Source organism: Centrocercus urophasianus, unplaced genomic scaffold, assembly GCF_019232065.1.
Source record: "Centrocercus urophasianus isolate 14NV4802_14NV808 unplaced genomic scaffold, USGS_Curo_1.0 seq_22, whole genome shotgun sequence".
In the NCBI taxonomy this organism is placed as follows: Eukaryota; Metazoa; Chordata; class Aves; order Galliformes; family Phasianidae; genus Centrocercus; species Centrocercus urophasianus.
This window is the reverse complement of record NW_024884778.1, coordinates 8,920,618-8,948,595: the sequence shown is the minus strand read 5'-3', so window position 1 is coordinate 8,948,595 and position 27,978 is coordinate 8,920,618. Positions and strand designations below refer to the sequence as shown.

The following is a 27,978-nucleotide window of genomic DNA, read 5'->3' as shown; positions in this document are numbered from 1 at the left end:
ATTTCTGTGTTTTTTTTTTCAGTACTATTCAGATTAAAAGAAACACTTCAGCTACGTGCTGTAGAGCACTCATTGAAAAGAGAATAGCACTTAGTGCAGGGAACATTCAACAAATAGACTTTTTACTACAGCAGAAAGCTTTAATGGTAGGAATATGTTTGAAATCAGAGTAGGAAGCAAAAAGGTGAAATTTTGAACTATATAACAGAAAAACGATATTCCAAAGAGATTTTTCAAATAAGTATGACAGTGTTATAGGGATTGGAAGGGACCTCTGGACGTCATCTAGTCCAACCCCCCTTCTGAAGCAGGTTCCCTACAGTAGATTGTGGTATCAACATAAAACGCCACCATTTTCTATGAAAATAAACTCAATATATCAAAGTAACTATTTTCATTTTGAATTGACATTTTGAAATGTAAAACACTTCATTTTGAGATGCTGGCTTTGCTCCAAAGCTTTCTCAATAGGAAAATTCAATAAAAATTGATGTTTTCCTTTGGAAAAACAACAGTTCAACCTAACCTATGTTCTCTGAGGGAACTTCTTTTATTATAGAAACTTCACCTACTCTTAGGTGGGATACAACAAGCTGCCTTTCCTGCTTGCTTTAGTATCTGTGTAAATACTTCTGTCTTCCTATGGTATTAGCATTTGGAAATGATTTTGTTTCCAGAGTTGCAAGTATGTTTGAGAGGAGTAATGTTCAGATGCTCTTGTGGAATTTTTACTCTTTTTCCTTCCTTCTTCGTGCCTTAAATCAAAGTTCATTGCAAAGCACATGTCTGTGCCTTGCCGCTCTTAAAATGAGCTGCTGCATGGATTTCAAAAGGGAAGAAGGGAACCGAACCTCCAGATGATAAATACAAGTAGCGCCTAGTGGAAAAAGTCAAGGGGGGGAAGAGGAAATAGCTGTGAAAACACTTTTTGAACAAATAGCTGTGCTTTAACTTTGTGTTGCAGAGTTGCCTGGATACACTGGAAGAGCAGGGATCTGTCTATATGTATTAGCTAGTTTAGTGTTTACTGCTGGAACTCGGAATGTAACTCCAGGCACTATTTACAAATGTTTGGGATGAAGTAGTTCCAGAAAACCAAACAAAGAGTGGAAGGAGGGAAATCATCCCCAAACTCTCTGTTTCTGTTTTCTCCATCATGTTGCTATGCATAATCTAAAAGAGTTGGTAGGTAGCAGCTTATACAAGCTGAGGTGGAAGAAGGGGAAGATTTACGGTGGGTGTTGTGAACCTAGAATAGATGTGCACGGAAAGGTCTGTGCAGGAGGCACCTGGAGGCACACGTGCCTGTTGGATGTCCTCCATCCTCTCTAAAAAGGGATCTCCTAATCAATCAGGAATGCAGATAATGAAATGTTTTGGAGGAAGGGAACAGTCCTTTCCCAGCTCTGATCTGGGGTGCTGTTCTCTTTGATGGATGCTCGGAATCCTTTTAGTTATGTTCTGCTCTGCGATTGCATCTAACTGTGGAGAGGAAGGGAGGTATTTCTGAAATGAGATACTCTTTTTGATCTTGGCATCGTTTTTCTTGTGCTTGGAATTGCTCCACTTAATGTTTCGTTTAATCTGTTTTTATTGACTGATCTTCCTTGGTGCGAAAAGGGACATGTTCTTTCACCTAGCTCTTAAATTCACACTTGAATTGAGACTTTTTTTCAGTGCTGATACACTTGAAAAATGTCAGGATCATGTAGAAGCCTCACAATCGGTTCTGTGCTATATATCATAGCCACGTGCAACTTCCGAGTGAGCAGAACCACACAGCAGATGAATTCCTCATGCTCCGAAGCCACAGATCCCCATCCAGCCAGGATGAATCACCAGCAGCTTTCTTCCTGCAGTGATGCGTGCTCACTGATTGCTTTGCTGCAGCTTCTGGAATTCTCTGGGAAATATTATTGGTAGTCAAGTCAGTGAAGAGCCAGTGAGATGTTTACCTCTGACAGGAGAGCACATGCTGCAAAAAGTAAACCTCATCAACGTTGTCTTTGTGGTGGCAGCCAAAGCAGGAAGATGTTTTTTGTTTGTTTAAGCATGCCTCACCTACATACCTTCAGCATATCTGTGCCTGCCTGTGCTGCAGACTGCAGCCTCACGTGGAGGTGCCCAGGTTGGCCAGGCATGGCACGGAGCTCACCGTGACCTCATCTACCCCACACCGATGGCTGCAGCCCAGCATCCTGCAGGGCTTTGGTGGCTCCCACACCAGTTGGCCCTGGGCTTCTGGTATGCAGCGTCACAGGTAAAGTGACAGCGCCTTGGTGGGCAGGGTTCAGTTGGCAGACGCTTATGGGGTGGGTGCAATTATCCTAACAAAAGCCAATGTTCAGTGGTAGGCATTAATGCTGCAGGGCATGGAAATGAACGCAGAGGATGGGATGGTTTCAACAGATCAATACAAAGCACAGCCTTGATATCACCAGATGCACTTATACTGTGATGCCATGCTGCCAGGGATGTGTTCTGGCACCTGATATCTCGGCTGATTGCACTGGTAATTAAGTGTTTCTATTTTCATTTCATTGTGGATGTTTGTGGCATGCGCTACCCCAGCACTAGGAAAGGTCATCAAATAATTAAACGTAATACACTACAGAAAGCATTTCATTAATTTTTGCAGGGACACTGAAACATTATAATTGGTTTTCCTTCCACAGTGACTTAGTGTTTGGACACAGGAGGTAAGGGCACTGGCAACGCAGGTTTAAAAGGCAGGTTAGGGAAATAATCAAGAGAAAGGTGAGCTGCTATGAATGGAGCACGGAGCTCCTGTTCAATACCTGGGGAATTGCTTTAGTCAGATTCCACTCTTCAGTTTAATTCTCTGCTTTCATCTAAACATTCTTTTCTATATCAACTGAAATGTTTGCCTCCCTCGCAGTTCACATCACCTCAAGAGCAAAATCACCCAGAGAAATCTTCAGCCTCAGCCAAGGCAGAAGGAAAGGAAAAAAGAGGGGGAAGAAACTTAAAATAGAGAATAAAAAAGGAATGTGTTTGGGGAAACTCAGGAGAGTGTTCTGTGCGTTAGCCAGTGAATCTTAAACAATATTAACTTCTTAGCAACAATGATTCTGTTTTGTTTAACTAACAAAGGATACTGTAAGCAGATACATGCGTCTGGGACAGACAAGGTTTGCGTTGGACAGTTCTTTTATTGGCCTGGCTTTTGAAATTAACTCAAATTTAGCAGTAAGACAGGAATTATGCATATTTTTCTCTGAAGCAGAGGTTAGAGGTAAAGCTCCCAGAGTTTTTCCAGTTCCTTGCTAAATTTAAATCTTAACGGAATGGGTCACTGCTCGTCGTCTGTGTTCATGCCAGTTCCAATGGAGTGGGAATGAAAAGGAGGAATGAAACCTGTGTCTTCCTCTCAACAGGAGTGTGATGCAAATGCTTCCATTTCTTTTACATCTAAGCATGTGAGAGGAAGCTGAAATATGCCCTTATGTTGATGGACAACCTGGTTCTTCTTGCCAGTGAAATCCTGTTCTACCAAAAAGGAGGAAAAAAGTCATCTTTCTGTGCTCACCAGTGTAAATGAGTGGAAGACGTTTTGTAGAAATGAGCTAAATGAAGTTAAAGTTATGTTAAATAAAGCTGAGGAGACAGAACTTGAGAGTCTAACCTTAGTTATTGAAGAGCTGTGTTAAATTCCTGGGTTAGGTACAAGGATGTGCCTCTCATGGGAAAACACCTCTTAGCCTGCCAGTCCGAGGGGTGAGAATTCTCAAAACAGAGAATTTCTTTGCTGTCTGTGTGCCACACACTCAAATTTTACTGAGTCACACCTGGACCAACCCCAAAAGTTCCAAAACTGAGCTGATGCCATCCCAACCCTGGAAAACCACACTCCTCCCATAATCCCAGCATGGATTTCCACGAAATCCTAAATCCCTGTTTGTCTTGAACCTTCAACATGATGTTGATTTGTGTTCTGCTGACATGAAAGCCAGTTGGATGGGAGAGCATCAGAAGATGTCTGACAGAACATCAGCTCCTGAGGCACTGCCAAAGCACCCAGGCAGGCACTGGGCACACTCACTGTTTGCTGAAATACATCTAAATGGTTTATATTAATGTATCTCACAAGATTTTTGTGAGGATTAGTTAATATTTGCAAGGTGTTCGTGGACAGGCAGCAAATTAAATATTGTGAGCCAGTTCCTTCCTACTTACCTCGCATGACCTGAGAAAGGATTCTGGTTTTCCTCTCCACTCTACGCATCCTAATACAGCAACCTTCTGTTTGGCTTCTCCTATCTTCAGCAGCTGGACAGGAATGACAGTGCTTCAGCTCTGTTCTTCATGGAGATTTGTCTTTTTAAAGGTGGAGGAAGGGAAGCCTGTGCAGAAGGAAGTGTGCAATGTAGTTTAGGCCCTGAAACAAGCAGAAAATTGCCATGCACGGAAAAATGGAACAAAGGAAGATGGGAGCTCACCTCTCCAAAAGGTGCATTTCTGAGCACAGCTATAAAGCTCAAGCAACCTTCCTAGCCTAGGTTAGGGGCTTCTGCTTCAGAGGGGTAGAAGGGCTTGTGTGCCTAAACGTGTTTGCTTTTCCATATGTATTAACTGATATGCTATAGTTGTTATTGTTCCTTGTAAGAGTGTGGTATTTCTGGTAGTTTGTGAAATAACTATGTTGATAATGTCAGTGAAACTGAGTCATTGAAGAGACCTGCTGAGAAGGGTTTTCAACAGGGCTTTTATTTCCTCATATGCTGTATGATGCAGTGTCGAAGGGTGAATTTGCTCCCTGGTATTGATCACAATTGATTTGTAACCCACCACATAAAGATTTTTACCAGTCCTTATATTTTTTTCTTTGTACAAAGTTAAATGCTTCTTCCGATTAACCTTCTTGAACTGAGTTGAGCTGGATCGGGATTTCAGCCTGGTATCTCCCCCCAGTCAACACTTGCCTTACTGAATGAAGTGAAGGAACTGAAAAAGTACTGTCTGATTCAAATCATCACCTACAGAAATGATAATGAAGAATATGCAGTGATGTTTCTATGGCTCTTAAGCCTATTCCTGACATACATCAGCCACCAGTGTTTCTTTCTTGGGGAGTATATTTCAGACCAGCATATTTCTATACTACGCCATTTTCTTGCTGGACAACAACGGTATTTCTTACTTCTTTTTTTCCTTTCTTTTTAAACTCCCAGAGCTTGACTCCACTTATTAAATTTTGCAAATTCTTCTTTCATAGCAGCTTTGCTTAGCAAACTCTTGCCAGCCTTTCTACTCCTCCTCCTGTCCATCTGCCCATGCCATTCACATTTAGTCCTTTATGTCTTTCCTTATAAATCCTTGAACCTTTGAGTTTCTTTTTACCCTTTGGCTGTATTTCTGGTCTGTGACATCCTGGAAGAAAAACTGAAAGTGGAGGTGTGTCTGCCTCTGTAACAAACTTTTAGTTTCTTTAAGTTCTGCTTTCCTTAATACAGTATTCTAGTTCCAACTTTTATCTAATTTTCTCTCTACAGACTGTTTAACATCAGTGGTTTGCAATGATTCTGCTATAAAAATATCTTTCATGTTCTTCCCCTTCTCCCAAACATTTGTTTGCACCCTCACAGATTTTTATATACTCTTTTCTCTCCTCCACTCAGTCCCTGGGTTTATGAACTCCTTTTGAATTGTGCTCTCCTTGTGCTCTCCCTGTCCTCCCTGATGTTCACAGCACCTCCTGATTTAGATTAAACATCTCTGAATTTAATTAGCGTGCTCTTTACTCTCATTCAGATCATTAAATTGGTCCACTAGGAGCAGAGTGAAAGGATGAGCCTGGAGCAATGTATGCCCGTGCAGAGGATCAGACAAATGAGCAGCAATAAGCATTAACAGAGAAATTGTTAGCATCAATGCACTGCTTTCCTGGGGAGAGTGTTGATGGGATCTAAAGCCGGGCAAAATGATACATGAATGTTTAGTCTCAGGTGGCATTTTTTGCAGATAAATTTGGATTAAGCTGCAATAAATTCATGGTCCTGCCTGTTAAAGCTGTCAGCAAAGTGTGAGGAGTCCAGCCAAGATGTAATCCAAGAATGGATTAGCATCTCTCAGTCTCCCTGGGATAATGCAAACTAGAATCTAGCTGCGTTCCTGGGATGGAAGTAGGACATCTGAGTGATGGAATACAGTTTGTCATTTAAACACAAGCCTTGATTAAAGGTAGCTCTCAGGTTCTGGAGCAACATACACAGATGCACTGAAAAGCATCTGAACGGGACTGATAGAAGAGGTAGAGGCTGGAAGATTCTTCACTGGGATTTGTTTTTTGTGTTTTAGTCCTTTGGGGCCTGGCCAGGCTACTGCCAGTGCTAAGAGATCTATGCTGTGATCAAATTCTGTGACAATCAGTAGTTTACAAGAGCACATTTTTATGTTCAGCAAAACAGCAGGTGTCGTTTGTACCTTCTGTGTGCCTGTTACATGTTCCATTACTTGCGTTCTTCACAGACAGATCAATAGAACTATCGATCTGCTGAACACGTGTATTTGTTTTCTCTATCATTATCATAATAAGACTTGGCTGTCTTTATTGTTGTTTTTCTGTGCAATGTTTTTAATTTAAACTTCACTCAGGAGTTAAAACAGTAGCTAATTCGAGCTCATCTGTTTTCACTTAGTAGTTTTGAGCATCTATTTCGTGAATGAAAGCACATAACCTAACAGATAACCTCACGTGCCTCCTGATGTCTACAGGAAGTATTATCTCAAGTGCAGCACAAACAGTCCAATGTCAGCAGAATATAAAAATAGGGGCCACAGGGACATATTTCTAAGGATGCAGATCATGGCCTTGCCCTTTAAATATAAGCAAGAATAGTGAGAATATGAAGTCACACAAGAAAACCCCAATGCACCTGTTTTTATAGCCACCATCCATTATACCAAAGTCGCTCTTGCTTTTTGTTGGAGCTCTGTTTTTGTTTCCATTTGCTTTGGCAGCAGCAGACACTAACCCTATGGTTCAGGATTAGCAAAGGGAGAGAACTGGCTTAATCCTTTGTGTGGGGTGGAGGAATGAGGGTCCTAGAGGCCTGTGGAAGTAGTCAGTTAAAGAGGCATTATTCAAGGTAATATTAGAGGTGATATCACAGAGGCAAGGAAAGAACAGAAAGCTGTTCTGCGTGGTTGCCTGGTGGGAATGACCAAGGAGTGTGTTCTATGCTCCTTCACAGAAAGCTGTAGTTGAAGCCTGTGGCTTGTTAGAGGTTCAAGTGAGGGAAGCAATGGATTTTTTTTTTATTCTGTGGCTGTGATGAGGGAAGGGTTTGGCAGCAAATCGGCACATAGTAAAATTGCAAAGTGATGGAGACAAGACTGGCAACACAGAGTGAATTGAAGGAAACTTTACTTTAGGCTTAGACTGAAAATATGGAATGGAAGTTTTAACAGTCTCTTTTGTTTTTCTTCTAAAGTGGGTTGTTTTTCCCTCCAGAGATTCTGCAGAAGATGAGTAGAATGAATTTGCATGAGTAGCAAATGCTTCAGTTGCAAATTTAGAGGGCAAACTGTCTACTTATCTACAACTTATTCTACAACCAGCACTCCAGTTCCCATTCTTGGAGAGAAATTGTAAGGTTTCTGCACATCTCATTTCCTAACTTAGCATTGGAGGAAGCTTGCTAGGCTGAGAATTCAGTCTGCAGCACAACTGCAGCAAGAGGGAAGTGTGATGCATGCAGACAAGATGAAACAAGCTGAAGGCTTTCCACCTGCCTGTTATTAGCTTGCATTCTCAGGCAAAATCAAACCACTACCAACACCTAGAGACTTGCATCCTTCAACACTCCTCCCCAGATTTTTGGAGAGGCTGCACCTGACCTTTGTATGTGCTGACTCTAGACGTGCCAAGCAAGCAGTTCAGTAACCAGCTAAGTGGAAGTAATTATTTTAATTAGTGTAATTGGATTACACCAAAGTATTTCTGAGGACTGCTGTTCTGCTTCAAAGAAGTTGTTCAAACTGTCCTGGTTCCATGTCGCTCTTAAATCAACACGTTATGTAAGGGTTTAGTCAGGAAAGGGAGATTGGTTAGAAAAAATGCTCAATTTTCTTCAGAATTAGTATTTAATAACACAGTGAACGTTGTATAGACTGCAGTAAGTTTTACTAGGACAGAATACTGGTTTTTGTAAGCTATCATCATGTGTGCATTTCTTTCTCAGGAAGTCATAAGGTTATAGGTATTTTCTTAACCTCTGTTTCTTGCTTGTCATCAACAGCTGAAATCCCATCAGCATCAACTGTGGGCATCCAGAGCAAAGCAGCTGTTTCTGTGGGACCTCACCTTTTAGAAGGAACAGGTCATTGATCAGCTGTCTAAAATGCTGAATGTTCTCAGTCAGCTCGAATTATAGATAGCAGAGATTTGAATAAGACATGCCTGAAAATTGAGGTATTTTTCTTTTGTAGTGAAATGGTTGCATCTTGGAAGGTATTTCACTGCAACTGATTACATCTGCTTCCAATTAGCAGAGGAAATAACTAGCAAATCATCGGGGTTATTTCCTTCTGCAGCAGTTTTCTCAGGCAGTCTTCTATAACGTTATGTACTTGACAGCATGTTTTAGCACTGACACTTGGTATGACTGTTTCTACTCCTGAGAAGGAATGTGATTGTCACTAAGGAAACCTACCGAATACAGTTAATTAATTTACTGTAGCACAATCCATTATGTCTCAACAGATCAGAGTCTGCCACTTGTCCTTGGTGGCTGAGTTCCGTCAGCATCGACTGTGAGCAAACCCAGCAAAGGTTTAGCATTGGTTTCGTTTCTTGCCTTCTGTCTGTGCTGTTCATGTTGAGACTGAGTTTGACTTTCATGTGTGCAGTCCTTTTGTTCCTGTAGATCCTCTAATGGGTGACACAGCTAATACCTCCTGACCTCGGTGATGTCATACAGCTTACTCAAGTTCTACCTGAAAGGCAGTTTGCAATGGCCAGAGTAAACATTTGGTAATGATATGTAACTGGCTGGTGAAAATAAATCCCTGCTGGTTACTGAAGGAAACGCAACAGGGGAAACATGCTGGAGGAGTTGTAAGAATGGTTTATTCATACAGACATATGGTATTATATTAAACATGCTAAATTGGGTGTACTCTATGGCCTCTCCTTTTGTTATACCCTTAACAGTGAAGTGCACATGGTTTTAGAAGAGCGGAATGTTTTAAGCAAACATTGCTGACCTAGATTTTCAAAATGGGTGAGCTTGAGGACACTGCCTTCATTTCATGCCTCGTTAACTTAGCCTGTTCTTCAGTTTCTATGGAAACTACATCTTCTTTGGTGACAGATAGAAACTTTTGATGGTTCAAGTAAGTAGAAAGTAGCACGAGGCAGTAGGGCAGAGGATGTGTTACGGAGCTCTAATGGAAAAAGGCAATGAATGAACTCTGAACATAAACAAAAGAGTGATAGCAGAAGACCATAAATGTCAGTGCGGTGACAGCTAAGATGACTCAAGTTACTAAGGGATGTGAGAGCACAAACTTAACACAGCGTGACCCTGTTCTGATGGTTAACGCAGTTAAGCTGGGCTCAGGATGCAATAACAAATCAGTCTGACTTTTTTGTTACAGACGAATAAGCAGGGCTCCAACCCAAAATTTCAAATATGTTGGTGCTGAAGGAGTATTCACATTGCACTAAGACTGATTCTGCCTTGTACATAACACACCTGAACGCACATTTATGTTAAAGTGTTTTTTTTCCTCTGGTTGAATAAGCAAAGCCTATCTTTACAGTTTCAGACTAGAATTTTTTCCATTTTGCCTGAGAAAACTTTTCACTGAGAAGCATTTATTATACTTTTACATCTTACTAAGGTGCTCTCATAGTTTATAGGCCAAAAGTGATATCAGGCATTTAGATTCTTGTCACAACAAAGGATTTCAGCAGAGCCAGACAGAAAATTATGCAAACAGTTGGGCATTAGCTAGAGAACAGAGCTGGGGATGTGATTCTGGGCTTTACTGCCGTGGGATTTTGACAAGCTACCTGATAATATTCTCAAGCCTCTGTTTTCCAATCTGAAAAGCAGTATGATGACAACTTTCTTTTTATATGTAATTATTTAAGGTCTAGGAGTTGAAAGGTCTGTATATGTACTGCGGTTTGTCTTGAAGAAATTATTACTGGCCAAACAGTTGGACTAACTCAAGTCAGAGGCACTTGAGTGACAATGTGATTCAGCTATAAATTAACCCTACTCTTTTGCTTTCTGTCTTAAGAGCCTTTTATATCCTGAATTTAGAATGCATTGTAAACAGAGCTACATCAGCCTGCTGTGTTATTTCATGGATCATTCAGAGGTCACCTCCAGTTCCAGGGAGCCCTCTGCCCACTGAAACAAAACCCACAAACCTGAAGGGTAGTGTGAGGAGTTTGGGGCTGGATGCCATTTCTAATCTGTTCTGTCTGTACCAGAATGTGAGGTGTTTGGGGAGCTTGGCAGATGCCATGCCAGATCAGTTGCCCTTTTATTTCAGTGGCCAGACCCTTGTGCTTGTATTGGTTCATTCACTTATAAAGTTATCTGGGGCTAACTGGAGGCACACAGTAACAGAACTAGGACCAGACTGCCTGAGATAGTCTCGGGAAGAGGGTAACCTGCTTTAGGGAGAAGTTTCCTGCAGCCTTACACTGTCTGGCCTCACACTGCAAGGGTTTTTCCCTTGCCTATCCTTTGATGTAGTGCAGACAGGATATTTCAGGAGATTCTTGTTTTCGAGCTTTCAAAAGATCACAAGAACACAAAATAGTGCAGAGGTAAAAATAGCCTGCACTCATTTAATGTTAGTGAGTACACAGAATTGCAGAGTTACCTTTTCATAATTTCCATGGTTATTTGTTAAGCTCAGCTGCTGCATGCAGCCTTGAGGATCAGATGCTGGCTCTGCATCACTTAAGCTTAATTAAAACACTGTCGGGCTGATATATTAAAAATGATGCTGAAGTGGCTCTGGTACTGTAGCAATGCACCTAGATGTGAGAAGGAGAGAGACATGAAGGCACCATTAAGAGAATTGCTGGGCTGGGGGCACTGCAATGACCGTTAAGGTGCTCTCAGTGTACTTGCTGTCATGTATGTTTTTCTAACGTTCTGAATCAGCCATTTCTACCTGAGCACAGTCTTGGCTTGACTACTGCCCAGCATCCTCTGGCTGCTGGTGCTTCAACTTCTGCATTTGATTGGAAAAGGCAGATGTTCTGAGGAGCCATCCCTCCTTTCTGCGGGTGGGAACTGACAATGCTCAGAGTTCTTGGAAGTCAGGCATTAGGTGCAAGAGGATTGTGAAAGAGAACCTGGAACATGCTGTTTTACCAGACCTCCTCCCTGTCTTCAGCCTCATCCATAGGCTTCTAGAAGGGATCAGGAACCACACTGCACCCTTCCCAGCCCTGCGGGTGGGGGCAGTGGGATCTTGCAAGAGCAGGAATTGGTTTGCACCAACGCCTCCACGATGCAAACATCTACTGCCCAAAGGCTGTTTAGGAAGAACTCGGTCATGATTATAAGTGAATATCAAAAACATCTTATGACCAAGTATTATGAAATCAGCAGACCACAAGAAAAATAGCTGTAGTTGCTGGGGCAGATTCCTCCTTTGCTTTCATGTGACTGTATCTAATCTACCCTGGCCTGCCAAATTATTTGAAAGGATGTTAGTGTGTAAGCTCAGAACATAAATATTATAGAACCTCTCTGTATTTGCTAGTGGGGGTACAGTAAGGAAATCATACACCAGCAGGAGATTGGTGCTGGGAAGGTAGTTCACTGTTATGGCTCTTCAGAGGCAGAACTCGCTGTAATGATCTTGTCTGAGTTTTGAGAAGATTAAATCTAGGAAGCCTTTAGGAACTAGACAAGGCTTTTTTTATTATTATTAGTTCAGAGAAACAAGTACTTGCTATTAATGGGAGCTGCCTAACTTCATCACATCTGACAAGGAAAGAGTACCTGACCTTCTTTGTAAGACATGTAATGCAGAGATTATCCTTAATTATCCTCAATATTTGCCCTAGAAATTGTTCTGTGGAAGCTCCAGGCGTGCCTGAGGCTGTGGTGCTGGATGGGGTGCAGGGAGGAGTTCCCTTGGGCAGCCCCGGGAGGCAGTGTGTGCCCACAGCAGCTCAGATGGGCCTTGAGGTCAAAATCCCTCTTCTGCTTTCCACTCCGTGCTGAGATTAGTAACCAAGCGCTGAGCTTTGCCACAAATAACCCAATGCTATCACCTGATGTCTCGCTCCGGTCAAGCGCAAGGCAGGGACCAGGTCTGCCCTTCGCTCTCTTGTGCCACAGGGGATGAAGGCCAGTTCCTTGCGCCCGGCTCAAGGTCCAGGGGTGGGTGAGGAGGAAGAAGGAGTGCCATGTTTCCCCATACTCACCCTGCGAGTGGAGAGTCCAAGTAACAAGTGAGCAATCGCAGCTACCCCCAGGCAACTTGATCTGTCCTCAAAGCTTGTACATAGTGATTAATTATGTGATAAGGGCAGAAAATAGATGAGAAGAAAGCAATAGCTTTGTGGGGTCATTAACCATGTAAGTGTGTCCTTTACATGGCCCACACCTCTGATGTTCTTCAGCTGCCACAGACTTGTGTTCTCAGGACTCCACTGATACCAGGGTAAGACAGGGCCTTACCTATCTCTGAGATCTAAACTTTTGGACTTGGTGTTGCAATTCCTGATAAGCACACTGTATCTTGCCTTTCTTTTTCAGGTTGAGGTGGTTTTAGAGTAGGGCTGTTTACATCTGGCACTACGAAACACCCACTTAAGGGCCAAAGTGGATGGAAGGTGGGGACAGCCAGAAGTGAATGTCAGTTGCAATCATCACAGTGATGTCATCGTACTGATTGTAAAGATTACAGAGATAAGCAGATTTGTTACCTTTCTGAGAAGGTATTTCAGTCACTAAGGAGTATGGCTTGACACATTCAATTTCCTGGAGGTAGAGTCTTACCTGACAGTAGATCCACCCAACAAACATCTGTCTTCTCACGTAGCTGTGGTTGTTTTAGAAATGTCCTCTCCTAAGCCATCATGAAAGCATGTCCAGAATCCAGCCCTGTCTTCTGCAAGCAGAATCCCGGTCTGCAGAGCCACAAAAGACATTTTATTATGAGTTTACGTAACTTGAAATATTGAAGAAATAATAAAGGGGCCTAAAATCGGCAGTGGGGAAAACTTTGCAGTGTTACAAACCAGCCCTTCAGCACACAATTCTCCCCATCTTATGACCTTACAGGGCCAGCAAGCAATGCACAGCTCTATCAGTTTTTGTGATCTTTTGGACAACATAATGAGTTTACCAAGAAATAAAATATCACATCTTCAACCAGGCAGAGGTATTTTAGACCAGCTTTGACACAAACTTAAGATTCTCTGTGAACTCTGATTTTCACATGGAATTGTATGGTAGGAAAACAGGTGCCACTGCTCTGTGAGGAAATAAAGTTTAACTGAAGTTTAACTGGCTTAAGGTATTCAAGCTGTCCTTTCAGACCTGGAAATCAAAATCCAGCCGTCGACCAGCAATTGAAGTACAAGCTTTCAAGGGCAAGGGGAATTTCTTTGTCTTCCTAAAGCAATTGTTGTGTGCACTGAAGCATGAGGTGGTCTTATTGAGCTATTCAGTTTTTATTAAAATCCAGTAATTATACCCAAATCCACTGTTTTCCTCTTAAGGAGTTGACTGAACAATTTTACCAAAGCTTGCTTCTACCTACCAAGCTCACAGGGTAATTTTAATCAAGTTCTCCATGCCAAATTATTTTGCAGATTGTTTCTGCATGAAAGGTGTCATCACGTCCATCTGTGCCATGCCACCTGGGAGTTACCCATGGCTTTAATTTGGGAAGAAAGCAGGGAGCATAGGATTTCTTGAGGAAGCAAGGATTGCACTGTTCTGCATTCATGTGTTCTGGGATAAACAGAGCTGGGGCTGGAGTAGCCACACCTTAGGATGTGTTCTGGAAGCACCAGTGCTAGAGTAAATAAACACCATCTGGTAAGCCTTGGTGAGGGAGACGGAAGCAGAAGGCTTAAGAAAGGTACATTCTTCTCTTCTTAGTGCAGGGAAATTGCAAGGGGCACAGGGTTCCGAGATACCCTGCTGGGTCACCAGTTCAAATTCATCCTTTATCACTGTTTTCCCCCAAATAATTTCCCTCTTTACGCACGGTGCCACTGCACCATCCCATATCAGTGACTGGGACCTGCGAGAGCCCACTCCCCAGCGGTCCACACCAACTGCTTCACAGCTGACAGAGAGCACCTTCTCCTCCTCAGAAATTCAAACTGGATGATCGTGCAGGGACACGAGGGTCCGTCCACACGAGGAGTTGCTGTGGACCAGGACCATGCCACAAGCACTCGCTGCCCCTTGCTGTGCGTTAGCTCACAAACCCGAGACAACCCTCAAGGCAATCCCCTCAGATCAGCTCGATGTGCGTGCGCTGGCAAAGCATCGTGGATGCTTAGGCAACTCTTATCAGATCTCTGTTTATAAATACAAGATTTTGAATTTGGCTTGAGCGCCTAAGCTCACTAGCAGGCAGGCTCTGCACCACCACCAAACAAAAGCACAATAACAACGACCACGAACAATCGCTGTTTCACCTCTCCCACATTAGCTATTAATAATGTTAATTTACTTCCTTTGAGAGATACCATATGTTCCCCTTCCTGATCCCTCTACAGGCATAAGAAAAAACTAAGGAAATTAGAGAGACTCCATAACACTGATGGCAACATCCAATGTCTTATCAGGCTTCCTGTTGTTGGGAGTATTGTTTTCCTTTAAAGATTAATATTTACAATGGTTACTTAGTTATCTTAGTTCATTCGGTGGCCATTAAAGATTCCAGCCCTGAATGCAATGAATGAACCTCCTTTTATTTGTCCTTGATGACTTATTTGTCTTGTGCCTCATCTGGCTGAAAATCAAGGAAAATAATAATTGGGTTGGGCTTTTACTGCCATTTCATATGAGGGCTCAAAGTGCATATCTCTGTTTGTTTTAAATTGGGAGCCCTTACCCAACGCTTCTGCTGATGTATGCATATTTAAGAGTATATCTTTTGCGATTAGAAGCAAAGTTAAAATAGGTACTTTCCACTATTTTTTTTTTAAGTTGTACGTCTGGTTTTTGTGCTCTTTGGGAAGAAAATGAAGGTGTGCATGTCGCCCATGAGCGCAGCAGTAGCCTGGTGGGTTCACTGGAGAGTCTTGAGTGGAACAGAGGCAGCACCGTGTGCCTGGCTGCTGGGCATGGACTGAAGAATCATAGAATTATTGGAGGGCTTAGGTTGGCCGGGATGTTAAAGACCACGGAGCTCCAACCCCCTGCTGTGGGCTGGATGCCCCCACCAGCTCAGACTGCCCAGGGCCCCATCTAACCTGGCCTTGGGCACCTCCAGGGATGGGGCTAAAGAAGTAACATTCCCATCCAGTCTGGCTGTAGTTTTCTCCTCTGCATCAGCATGAGAGGTCATTCTCTGCAAGAGGAAAAGACACAAACATTTTTCTTTTTTCTTTTTTAATAAAAGCCCAAGCACAGATCATTGAGCGGTCCCTCAGTGTGATACAGATCATGGTCTCAATCTGGCCACCTGCTTCTGGAGCTGCAGAAGTATTTCTAGGCCTCTTCTGGGCATCAGGGATTTTGAGGTCACCTTGAGCTGTCCTGGTCCCCGTTAATGAGGAGCACAAAAATATCCTCGTATTCACAGGGGTCTTGGACCCAGCCCCGAAGAACAACAGCAGTGGCAACCATGGCCCACATTACAAATCATTGCATTGGAGATGTAAGCCACGTGCAGCACTGCAGCAGGGATGCACTGTGGGCACATGAACTGCTTTCAACCTACCATGTCTTCCTCTTCAGCGTGGATGAAGGATGCACCTTGCCTCCTCTGAAAGCTGAAGCCCCCATCAGCTCATAATCACCTCCCCTTAGAATGACTTAATTTCCATCTGTGTGCCCAGCCCACAAATGCACTGCTGCTGCTGACCCCCACACTGTCTCCCTCCCATGCAACCTTTCTCCCACAGCCTATCACTCTTTTCTCAGCTCAGATCCTCTGACCACAGAGCTCAGCACTGTGCCCAGCTCTGGCTGCAGCCCACAGGAGCACAGGGCTCTGCATGCAGTGACATGATGCTCATTTTGCAGAACGTCTGCATGCTCTGCTCGTGAACCATCAGTCCCTCACCAGCAAGCCCGTTCTCAGACACATTTGGCTCCCAGAGAAGGGATAATTTATAATTGTGACATTTCCAAGGTTTCTCTCTTTTTCTCTCCTCCTCCCAAATGGTTAAAAAAAAAAAAAAAGAAAAATAAAAAAAAAAGGAAAATGGGCCAAACCATCTGAGCTTTAACAGGGGGAGTGTGTGCTTCTGCTTTCTTTGCAGTCTGCTGTCTCATTCTGAAACTGCGCATTTGATGTGCTTTTATAATGAGTTCATTTGCACCCTGACAGATGTTTCTGATATGATAAGGAACGTGGCCCAGGAGCCAGCGGCGCTGTGGAGCCACTCGCGTTCCTCACCTGCATTGCAAATGAGCTATCGCTTTCTTATCAGTTAAAAAACATGAGCAACTGCACATGCAAATAATGTGCCACCGACTGCCAGCTGTTTGTGCCAATGACATTCTTCATAAAAGAATAGATCCCCCCCCATCATCTGTTCTCTTCCCTCTTGCAGAAAATCAGAAGTTCTTTTGCAAGCGCAGCAGAAGAGAATTTTCTCTTTAAGCTTCAGACAGAGCAGCGAAAATGTCACTTTAAAGTAATTATATATTAGCAAAAAAATAACTTCCATATTTGGCACAGGTAACAGTTGATTGTGGGGGGGTGGGAAAGTAATTCATTGTCCTATTTCTGCATATCTCTGTAGGCAAGTGTTGGTGCTGCTGTCTGTTTCTTAGGGATTCCTTTTTAAAGAGTTTGGTGTCTTTCAGTGTTTTCAGGGTTTCCATTCTGAATGCTGTGGAAGAATGTTACTCTGCTTAAAAAAAGCCTCTTCTTTCCCCCCATTTTCCCTTCTTTTTCCCCCTTTTCCCCTTTTTCTTCCTTTTCTTCCCTTTTTCCCCCTCTTTCCCTTCTTTCCCCTTTTTTCCCCTTCTCTCCTCTTCTTTTCCCTTTTTTCCTCTTTTTCCTTTTTTTTTTCTTTTCCCTTTGTTTTAAATCTGAGGGACAGTCCCACATCACCTTTGTCGTAAGGTTTCTCAAAGATTGGGTTTTAGCTTTCTTCTATTCAAAGTGAAGTTAAGAACACTCTTAGAATCTCAGACACAGAACCTTCATTACCAAATACTGCAATCAACAGAGCTTAAAAACACTGCAAGGTAAAATTGTTCTGGTAATTGCTTTGCTCATGTAAAATTGAAAAACACTTTTCAGCATTTTGCCAGCTACAGGCAGAGATGCATTTCTCTTGCAAATGACCTTCTGGGAGAGCCTGACTGCAGGGACATGATTCATTGGCAGCCTGCTGGTGACAGGCATGTTCCCATTGTTCTAAAAGTCTGGTTTCACATTTCTCCCGTTAGATAAGCTGCAACCATTAACTACACAGTGAGCTACAAACAAAGTGTGATGTAAGAATTCAGCTTATTATCTGATTGGCAGCGTGGGGCTGCTCTTCCAGGTTAAGGATTTGAGCAGATTTTTTTGACAAAACTGCCTTTTCTTGCAGTTCAGAAAGCATTGTCCTCCCAAAAGATGAAATATGCTTTTGGAAGCTGTGGTGTATATATAGTGAGTGAGCTATAAATAGTCTGGGGCTCGTTCTGCACAGCACCATGTGCACAAGTATTAAGGACTGATTCTGAACGTCGGTTACACTGAGATACGCCACTTAAATGCTGTGGCTTTTGGACTTGACTCAGGGAGTTGAGATTCACATCAAGATCAGAATCTGGTCAGGGGGTTTGAATGTGTTTTGAGGAACAAAGGAATTCAGTGGCCTTAGCTTAATCCTAGTTTTAGTTGGAGATTACATATCAATTTCAGGAGCTATTATTTGGGCCTAATACAAAGGCAAATGGATTCATTCCTAAATGAGGAACAGCTGACTATCATGCAAGCTGAAAGTTGTTCAATCTCATCCTATAGTGCAGCTACTGTAAATGGATGTATGTAAGGATTTGGAAATGGTTGCCGTTAGGATCCTTCTGAAGCTAAAATGACTTTCAGCAATGGAATGATTTATGATGATGTTGATATTCACACAGGCTATTCATCTGACCACAGTGGCTGATGGGTCTCTGTTTCCTAGGCCGTAAGCTGGTTACAGGTGCTGGAAATAGGTCATCTAGCCTTATCTCCCCTGCTGCAAAGGCATGAAGGTGAAGGGGGGAGAATAAAAGTACCTGTTTATAATGGGTTATCAACTGTGTGTTATCTCTTCTACTGTAAAATCTTAGTGGGACAAAGCTTGGTAGTGCTACTAAGGGCACGTGAGGCAGGGTCAATGCCAGAGTATTAACCTTACTTAGCAAATTGGTGATAAACATAATAGGTCTCTTGTTTCTGCAAGGAATTTTACAGCTCCTGGTCATGCATTAGAACTGACTGCCCTCCCTTGCAGCCTCACATTTTAACAGTGAGGAGAAGGGCTGTTTGCACCTCCCGTTTGTGCCCTTTACTTTCAGTGCAGTTTTGAGACCTAATTCTGGGTGCCTGTGTTGATTGCAAGAGTAATAGTCAAGACAAGGGGCTGCAGGATTTGACAGAGTAGCTCATTCACATCAGTGACTTCATTGTGGCTTTTGCAGTATTTGCTTGAGGTCTGTGATGGTCTTGGACGTACCTGAAATGAGGGCAATATTGGAGGTAGGTGAATGGTTGGTTGGACCAGATGACCTTAGAGATCTTTTCCAACCTTAATAATTCTATGCTTCATGATGATCTGTTCTGTAAGACTCACGCTCCTTTTAAAGAGAAGACATCAGCCCTCCCAGTCACCTTTACCAGCCTGAGCAGGCAGTTTATCTAACAAACCTCTTAGTCACTCTTAGGGCAGGACTTGATCCCTACTTGTGGTTAATCTGATGTCCTGACAGCTGAGTCTGTAGAAAGGGGGCAGGAGAGGCACAAACAACTCGTTCTGTAGGCTCCTTTGGGGAACACTGCCAATGGGTCAGGCTGAAACACTCATGGTTGGGCCCATCGTTGGCTGTGGGGATCAGAGCACATTTCAGAGCTGCTGCAAGATACTCTGTTTCATGCCAGACAGAAGGAAGGGACCTGAAAGGGTCCAAAAGTTGCTTTGTGCTCTTTGTCTCTCTAAAACTGTCCTGTCCTCTTTCTTTTCCCCCCCTGTATTTCTCAAAGCAATAGTTCAATAGTAATCCCAGCAGTCCCTTCCACTTCTGCACCCTAACCTCGTGAATGTCTTTACTTGTTTACTTGTTTTAATCCATGGACTCTTTACTCTGGCCGTTCTGCTTGTTAGCAGTAGCCTTCAAGTTCAAGCTCACAGGTGAGCACCTTTCATCCTTAGCAGCAGCTCTGGTGCTGGCTGTGGAAACATCTCCCCCTATCTTCAGTTTGTGCCGGGCAGAGAAGGGAGCCTCAGTGACAGGCACAGCTCTATTTATCTGGCCAAGTCCGAGCACATTCCCAGAGAATTTGTGAAATACGGAATGATCAGTGGCATGAGCATGTGACTACAAGTCACTGGATAGCAAGCTATGTGAAAAAGCATCCACAAAAGAAGAAAGTCTGAAAGACTATCTGGTGATAACACTCAGTTTAGAGAAGTGCCTTCCTTGTGAGTGAGTACTGAGTCATACGGCAGTAACGCAGCTTTCCTCAAGGTTCCTCTTTTGCTTGCAACCAATATGGGTAATGCTTCACTGAAAGTAAACATGTTCAGATGCAGCTTCAAATACTCATGGCCTGTGGTCTCTTTTTCCTGGCTGCTTGACCCCAGCATCCCTGGGCTGCCCTGCTGAATCAGCCTCCTGTGCACTTCTAGTTTCAGGTTCCCTGGTTTGGCAACCATGCCTTTCGGCACGTTAAATGACAGTTTTTTCAGTTCAGCATGAGAGTTTGCAGGGTTGTCATTTGTTAGATATGGATAAAACATTTCAATCTTTGAAACTGAGGACATGGTGTCTTAGGTTTGATCAGTTACTACTATAAAATACAGTTAAGCTTATTTTGATAATTGATGGAGTAAGACTTACTCTCATGTAGATGTCAGGTGGCACTTGTTTTCCATGTGTCTCTGTTTCCAGCTGGGCTGGCTTAGGCAGAAACGTGCCACTGAACATCAAGAAATAACAAACTGACGTGAATTATTCCTTTTCCATCCTTCTTATCATTTCAAGGAGTTCATCCCTGCCTTTCAATGACTACAGGGATTTATCAGTTTTCACTGAAGGATCCTATTTTGTCTAGATCCTTCTTTATTTAGTGGTTACAAGATCATATAGAGGAGGCCCCTTGAACTTCGTTAGCCTTTTTTTTTTTTTTTGGAATTACAGCTTTTCAGTGAATTCCCTTTGATACTTTGCCAGATTCTCTCACCAGCTGTTTTTCCCCCAACCATTATATGGTTAATGGGCACAGATTCAGAACTGAAATGAGTAAAATGAGCACAGATGGTTATCTTTCTTATATTCAGCTGAACAGAATGTGTCCCTCAGTGACACTCCATGCACAGTGCTTGGCAGTGGGAACTTTACCAAGAAATGCCAGCTCAGCTCTCGTTCCTTTGGGAGGGCAAGCAGAGGAGCCTGTAGAGCTTGCTTTAAATTTTCTCCCTTGCTTTGCTGTTGCTATTATTGTGTGCAAGGTTTATTTGGCTTTTCAGTGAACAGAAAATCTTGAATGTATTTGATGTGGAATCCACCACTTTCTAACAATTCCATGTGCTGTTTGGTTTCTTTGGATCCACAAGAAGAGCCCAAATGTTAGCCAAATTGTCTTGACATCTTCAAGAGAAGAACCTCTGTTCTAAGCTAGGGGAGACGTATTAAAAGTACAGTTCTTCCTTTCCACAGAACAGTGTTCACAAAGGTAGATGTTTTCTGACTCTGAGGTAGGATTAATATCTGCAGATTCAGGATCTGTCTGATGCTCCATCCTCTCTGGGAAAAAAGATATATATTGAACCAAATCTGAATTTATTTAATTAAAATAAAAGTTAAAAACACCCAGAAACTTGAAATCACCTGTTTTTCTGAAACTCTGGGATGAAACTGAATGAGTCTGGCAGAAAATTCCCAAGCTGTACAGCAGCTCTGTAGCAGAAACCACGCCAGCTTCTTGAACTTCACCCCTTTAACATTTCCACTGGCTTTCCATTTTTTAACAGCACAGAAGAAGGCAAACCTGACCTTGGTGAACTCTTGTAAGCAATGTGTCAACAGAACAGGAAAAATAGAAAACCAGCTCCAATTCAGCAGGAATCAGCAACCCCTCTGAAAGTGCTGCATGCTAGAAGAGGGGTGATCATCTTATGCAAACCACTGCAGGCTCCAACAGGAACTTCTCCGTGCTGCTGTTATGCCCTGGCTCTCACAAGTTTCATTCTAACAAAGAATGACTTGGTTTTCTTCATTTGCTGAGTTTCACTATTAGGCTATGGGGCTTTGCCCTCATATTTGAGGGAAAGAGAAGCACTGATGTTGGCTTCAGTGGTTGCCTTTCATGCTGAAACATTGTCAGCCTAATATATTTTATTGGCAGCAACTGAAGTCAGATGCTTAAACCTCATATGGAGAGTGAATATTTGCAGAGAGGGGTTGTACCGAACTGCCTCATGTACTTGCATATGTCTGAATGGCAGTAAGCCACAGACCCCAAATGTTTTTCTCTCTCTGTCTTCTGGTCTTCAGTAATTTAATTCCTCTACTGCATGGATGGTGGCTGGTCCCTTCAGAAACACATATTAACTGGTCCCCCTTGAGCATGAGATTTCTCCTCTGTGTCTTCCCAAGGCAGGTATGAAGGCTGGCTGCTTCCAGGTGCTGCCGGCACTGCTTAGCTTCCACTTCACATTCCCCAAATTCCATCCTGGTGTGCCTAGGCAGATATGTCTTGGCTGCTTAAATTGAAAAACAATAACATTCAAATGCACAGGGGTCAAACAGAAAGTCAGGTAACTGCTTTAGGCTTAGACTAAGATTACCAAGAGGGAGAGATTCTGTGAATAGTAAAGCTGAAAGGACTGGCCTTGAATGCAGCAGTGAGGAAGCAGAGGCAGCCCTACAGAGAGACAAACAGTCTGAGCATGGATATGATGTGAAGAGTGAGAAACAACTGGGTGAAGCAATTTCCAATAGTTTTAACTCCAAGGAATTGGGGAGCAGGACCAGCTGTAGCACAACCGAACTGCAAACATTCAGAAAGTTTTGTATTTGTGGTAGTGTTTTAAAGATCCTTGCCTACTTTGCTTTTGTTTTTTCTCACCCTTTTACCAGCGAGTGTAGATGACAAGCAGAGCTGGAAATCACAATATTAAATTCTTCACTAACCACAAATTCTCTATGACTATAAAGAGAAAGGCAAAGTGATGTGAAGAAAAAAGGCCACTAGAGTTCATCTAATGACACCATGTGTGAGGCAGTCAGGATGCTCGGTGAAGTAAATGAAACCATGTTACTGTATAAGGAAAGATTTGGGTATAGTGACTGTTATATCTGAATGATCACGGCATGCAAGTACAGAAGACAATGATCTTTGCAGAGTTTGTGGAGAAGCAAATCCTTGCTTTATCTAGGCACTGCTGAACTTTGCAGACCAGTGCGTTAGTGCCACACCAGGTCAGCAGGGCTATAATTGTCTCTAACCAGAACAGTCAAAAGTTGCAGAGTTCACTCTCTGCTGGGTGAGTGACACCCAGAAATTCTTTCTAGACTTAAAAACAAGCAAAGAGACAAGTTTGAACCTGAACTTCAGTGTAATCATGCCACTCAGCAGCATAAACAAACATGGTACCAATTGGAAAATTATTCTTGAGGAGTCAGTTTTGACTGATCCAGATAAGAAGTTCCCAAAGTTAGGGTCGTGCCCCTGAGGAGTGCTGAAAGAAGAGAGGTCACAAGCCCAGAAAGGAGGTTTCAGGCTGAAAATCTTGGAAACTGCTGATCTAGACAAATAAATGGTCATGCCAAGGGGGTTCCCCTAGAATATCTCTTTTCCATTCTCCTGCCTTGCAAGCAATAACTGGAGGGAGTTTTAAAGCTGGCAAGGCTAGCCTGTTTGTAACGTGCTGATGTATTTCTAAAAGCAGATCTCTGGAAAAGAGCCTGAGATCAGGGAGATGAGAGCAAGGCAGGCTCTTGAGGGAAGGATGTGGAACAAAGAGAAGGGGAGGAGAGGCAGGTCTGTGGGAAACAGGATCTGCAAAGGAAAAGTAAGATTGAGTGGAAGAGATGGAGGCTTATTAAGGTTGTAAGACAGCTTTGTAGTCTAACTTGGAAGGTTACATTAGTCTCACAACAGCTTTGAAAGACAAAGCCCTTGGTGCTGAGCTGCATACCATCATGTGGAAACTAGCATAATTTTTGGTGGAATTAATGTGTGGTCAGAGTAAGGTATGTATAACTGATGCATACACAGAAATAAGGCAAGATCTTTGAGTCTCCAGATGGCTGTCTTCACTCTCCTGGTGCTTTGAAAACTACCAACGTCAGGTTCTGAATTTACTTACATTAAGAGAAAACCACTGTTACTGGGAAATTCTGCAGATTAGTTTATAATGAAAAAATTGGAAAATATAAGCAGACCAAAAAATCAGCATGGCTTACACTCTTAATTTTGTCTCATCATTATTTAAAAAAAAAAAAAAAAAAAAAAAGTTTTATCAATATTTAGTAAAAGTCTCTAAACGTTGAATACTGGTGATTCGTTTTGCCAGCAAAGTGGTAAGTTGTTGTTTGTGGCAAAGATTTTCAGCCCAGCCAAGGGCTGAAAGTGCAAATTTTTCAGAAAGACCCCACAGAACCTTTCAGTATCTAAAGGAGGGCTACAAGAAAGGAGGAGACAGACTCTTCAAGAGGGCCTGTTGTAATAGGACAAAGGGAAATGGCTTCAGACTAAAAGAAGGGAGACTCAGATTGACTATAAGGAAAAAGCTTTTTACAGTAAGGGTGGTGAGGCACTCCATCAGGCTGGATGAGCTCTGAGCACCTGTTGGAGCTGTGGGTATCCTTGTTCATTGCGGTGGAGTTGGACCAGATGGGCTTAAAGGTCCCTTCCAACTCAAATGGTCACATCAGGCTGCTGACACACGTCCTGTGCTGAGGACTCAGGAGGCCGAGTCTCCTTGCTGCTAAGGTTTGTGGGAACCTGCTGAACTCTCCCCTGGGCTGCACAAAATAAACAGAGCACCTGCAAGTCATGTGGGCTTTTATAATACCAAATTAGTGTAAGGATAAGAGGGGTGTTGGCACCGTGAAATGGGTATTTTGAACAATTTTGTCTACAGCACCCTACTTGCTACCCAAGGGCACGGAGGATGAAAGCAATAGATTTGGGGCAATTAGGAGGGAGTATAGCAATCATGCAAGTTCAAGTCAGGGACGGGAACTAGGCCTGGAGGTTAGTAAGCCAGCACAGGTCATCATCATAAAACAAACATCGGGGCTGTGTGGTGCAATACCTGTCTGAGGCTATGTGCTAGAAACAATGCAGAGGTAAAGTCAATAACGTTGTGTGGTATTTATTTAGTAGCGTTATGTTGAGTGGTATTAATGGACCAGGAGATCGCTGCAGGGGTTGCCTGGGTGCTCTAAGATGGAGCTGGCCAGGCCTGTTGCAGCACAGAGGCAGGCAGTGCTGCAGGGACAAGGCCACAGGGCAAGGCGGGGACAAGTTGCCCTGCTGCTCCAGTTACTGCTGCAGGAACTAGTGCTGACCCACAGACACAGGTGCTAGAGGAAGCCCAGAGGAGGTGTTGTGCTGAAGACCCTGAGAGCAAGGGAAGGCAGGCAGACCTGAGCCTTAAGCACACTACTGGGGTGGATTCTTGAGCAAGGCAACTCTTTTCTGCTGCTTGTTTTTAGCGAGAAAAAAAATGTTGTGAGCCTCTTTGTGATTAAATGAACATGTACCAAGACTGAACCTGTTTTGAATCCTGTACAGCTTTAAACAGCAACAAATTGGTCACACGAGCGATGCCAAAACTTCAGGCCTCCGTGTCAAGAGCCATGGACACTTTGCTCTTGAAAGAACCTGATTTTGCAGGATGCTCTGGTCTGAATTTGTCGGTAAGATTTGTTTAAGACTTTTGTGTGCTTATCTCTCAAGTGCGGGAATAGTTTTAGTGAAGCCATAGCAATCATTCACATATAAAGTTACAGGCATGCTTCAGACAAGACCAGATTGGTGCAGAACCAGTCCTTATCTCCTGTTCTGGTGATCCAGTCTGGACCAGTCCCTACAAGTTTCTCTTCAGAGTTTAAACTAAGCCTTTGGTTTGAGAATTGTGAGGTTTTATTTTCATAATTACCTTTAGTTTCAGAGCTGCCCTTGAGGCTATTTGGAATCCATTGAAATATGCTGAATTCTAAATCAGATGTTTCTGTATTTCGTGTCAAAGGCACAGATATGAGGTTTATGATACCTTCTGCTGTGCTCAGAATCTATCATTCCAGCTAGGGTGATTTTTTTCTTTACATCAAAGCATATGACTTTGGTTTCCCAGCTACTTCCTCAAATACCTTTTCCAGTTTTCAGAATAACTTATGGGGAAAAAAAGTACAGATATCATCATGATGCTCAAAATTGTCATAGTTTTAACTATGTGACTAGTGACCATACAAATGTAAAGAAGGGGTCCAGGTTCATGTTACAGGACATTCATGTTCAGCTTTACACTGACTCCAGTGGTTGCTGGCTTTAGTACATTAGCAATCCAGTCCTATAGCTCGTCCAGTTCATCTCCATATGTACATTTAATTTCCAATGTATTTCTGGTAGTCAGATTGTTTTCATGATGCTATCCATAACCATCTCAAGATACATGGCATCCTTTTTGCAAGGGAAGTTTTCTAGAGAGCAGACAGGAATTTTTGGTTCTTATATTCTTCTAAAGATTCTTCATTCTTCCTATTACTGCTGATTATAGAGCTCATTTCTGTGATACCACCCTTAAATTGTTTGCAGGTTAACATGCCAGCTGTTGAAACATAACATAAGGGCTAATTTATACCCCAATGGAGCTCCTGTGTACTGAAAGGAACTTTTCCTGGACAAAATATGTTTTCAGCCTATCCAAAATCTTTAAGTCTTCAGAAAAAGTCCTTTATGTGAAATGTAATGCTCCCACTTGAAAGCTAGGCATGATAAAAATACCAGAATACAAGATGGGAGGGAGGAGGAGAAAAAAAAAAAAAAAAGGATTTTCTTGCTACAGGCTTTTGGGGAATGTAGCTGTAGAAACAGATGAATTCACTTAATGAAGCAACTTTGGAGTATAAGTTTTCTATCTGTAGACAAAAGACAGTTCTTATATTTCAGTAGTAGCAGTGTTTTCTAAGAAGCTGTGACTGTGACCTTTAATATCATTATATATGAATTTGTGTATGTGAATGTGATATACAAATATGTTAATGAATCAAACAACTTGGGACCTTCCAAGTTAATGAGCTGATGCAAATTTCTGAGTCATCGCAGCTCAAAACCATGTTCTGAATTTTTACAGTATTCTGGGATGCAGAGGGAACATCAGGTATTTGATCTGACTGATACCATCAAGTGCCTTCCTTTAAGTTTCCTAATGTATGTCTTAGAGACAGCCAGATGCACACATGCACCTGGAAACGAATGGACTGACATAACGTGGGACATATTCAAATTTATCAGAGAAGTGAAGCAAGTCAGCTAACTACAGCAATTAATCTGTAGCAGAATAGGGCTTCAACAAGTATTCAAGCTTCAGTTAGTTTGCATCATCTTAACATCTCTCTTCTTCCTTGCTCTTCCCTTATGTTGTGTTTCCTAGTTCGTACATACACTGCCACATACAGATTCCTGTATGGAACTGGGCAGATTCCTGGCAGATCCAACCAAGGACAGTAATGTCAGCACAGAGACCATTTGTGGAATGGTCTAGGTGGTATCTAATGCGTTGTAGTTTCTGCTGAATTCTTATTCCCTTGTTTCTAATCCTATATAATGGTGACAACTAAGTCCTGCTAGCTGTTTCTGAGAGGTATTCTGGAACGTGGCCTTTAGTAACAGGGAATTGAAAAATGGCAGGAGAGTGCCTTCCGGTCCTGCACTCCTTCAAAGAGTTCCTTAACAATGCACAGTATTTCTTGATGCTGCATAATACCTATTTCTGAATTCCAGCTGCAGCTCAGGCTTTCTTCTTGGTCCTGCTGGAGTAGCTGGCATTGTTTCATCTGATACCAGGGGGAGTCTGTTCAAAGAAGAAAAAAGAAGAAAAAACACACAAAAATGTGTTTAAAGCATTTCCATCCAATCTGAACATGATTTTTCAAGATCTTGCAGAGTGTCTGTAGCATAGGCAGCTACAGTATTAATAGCACTTTACTAACAATGTACCAGAGCCCTGTAACTCTCATATAATAAATGAATTGTAAATACCACTCTCAGCACAAACAATTAACAGGATCTATATTGCATTCTTTCTATAAAGACTGTCAGTTCCCCCATGCTCTGAGCGTGCTGAAATTCTCAGAGAAACTGTAACTGAGTGCAATTACTATTGGATCTAAATATTTTTTGTTGTTGATGATGTCATCAAAAATGATAAAATGTATGAAATTTCATACCTTCGTGGCAGCACATCCCAGCTTTACAAAGGCAGGCTGTGGCTGAGTAGTGCATTTTTTAATGTTTAGCATAGATTAGGAGGATCATTTGCATGAACATCAATTTCTGCAGCGCAAAAAGTTTACTGAGAAGCACCTCACTTTTGGTTTCCAGAAATCAGAAAGTGAAATT

General features: G+C 42.5%; 2 long non-coding RNA genes across 5 annotated transcripts in view; one reads left to right on the top strand and one right to left on the bottom strand.

Moving 5' to 3' along the window:
• Positions 1 to 27,978, top strand: part of LOC122162896 — a 99,858-nt gene that overhangs the window by 57,091 nt on the left and 14,789 nt on the right. Inside the window, exon 2 of the long non-coding RNA XR_006169729.1 lies at positions 25,150 to 25,274. This is a non-coding gene — a long non-coding RNA (uncharacterized LOC122162896). The remainder of the gene's footprint in view (positions 1 to 25,149; positions 25,275 to 27,978) is intronic.
• On the bottom strand, positions 106 to 27,954 carry LOC122162897. Of its 4 annotated transcripts, none has more exons than XR_006169732.1 (5): positions 27,807 to 27,954; positions 27,344 to 27,430; positions 13,008 to 13,138; positions 4,198 to 4,364; positions 106 to 1,903 (listed from the first exon to the last, which is right to left on the bottom strand). It is a non-coding gene; the product is annotated as an uncharacterized LOC122162897 (long non-coding RNA). The 4 variants fall into 4 exon arrangements; XR_006169730.1 differs by lacking the exon at positions 106 to 1,903 and adding an exon at positions 3,187 to 3,510; XR_006169733.1 differs by lacking the exons at positions 106 to 1,903; positions 4,198 to 4,364; positions 13,008 to 13,138 and adding an exon at positions 21,169 to 22,108.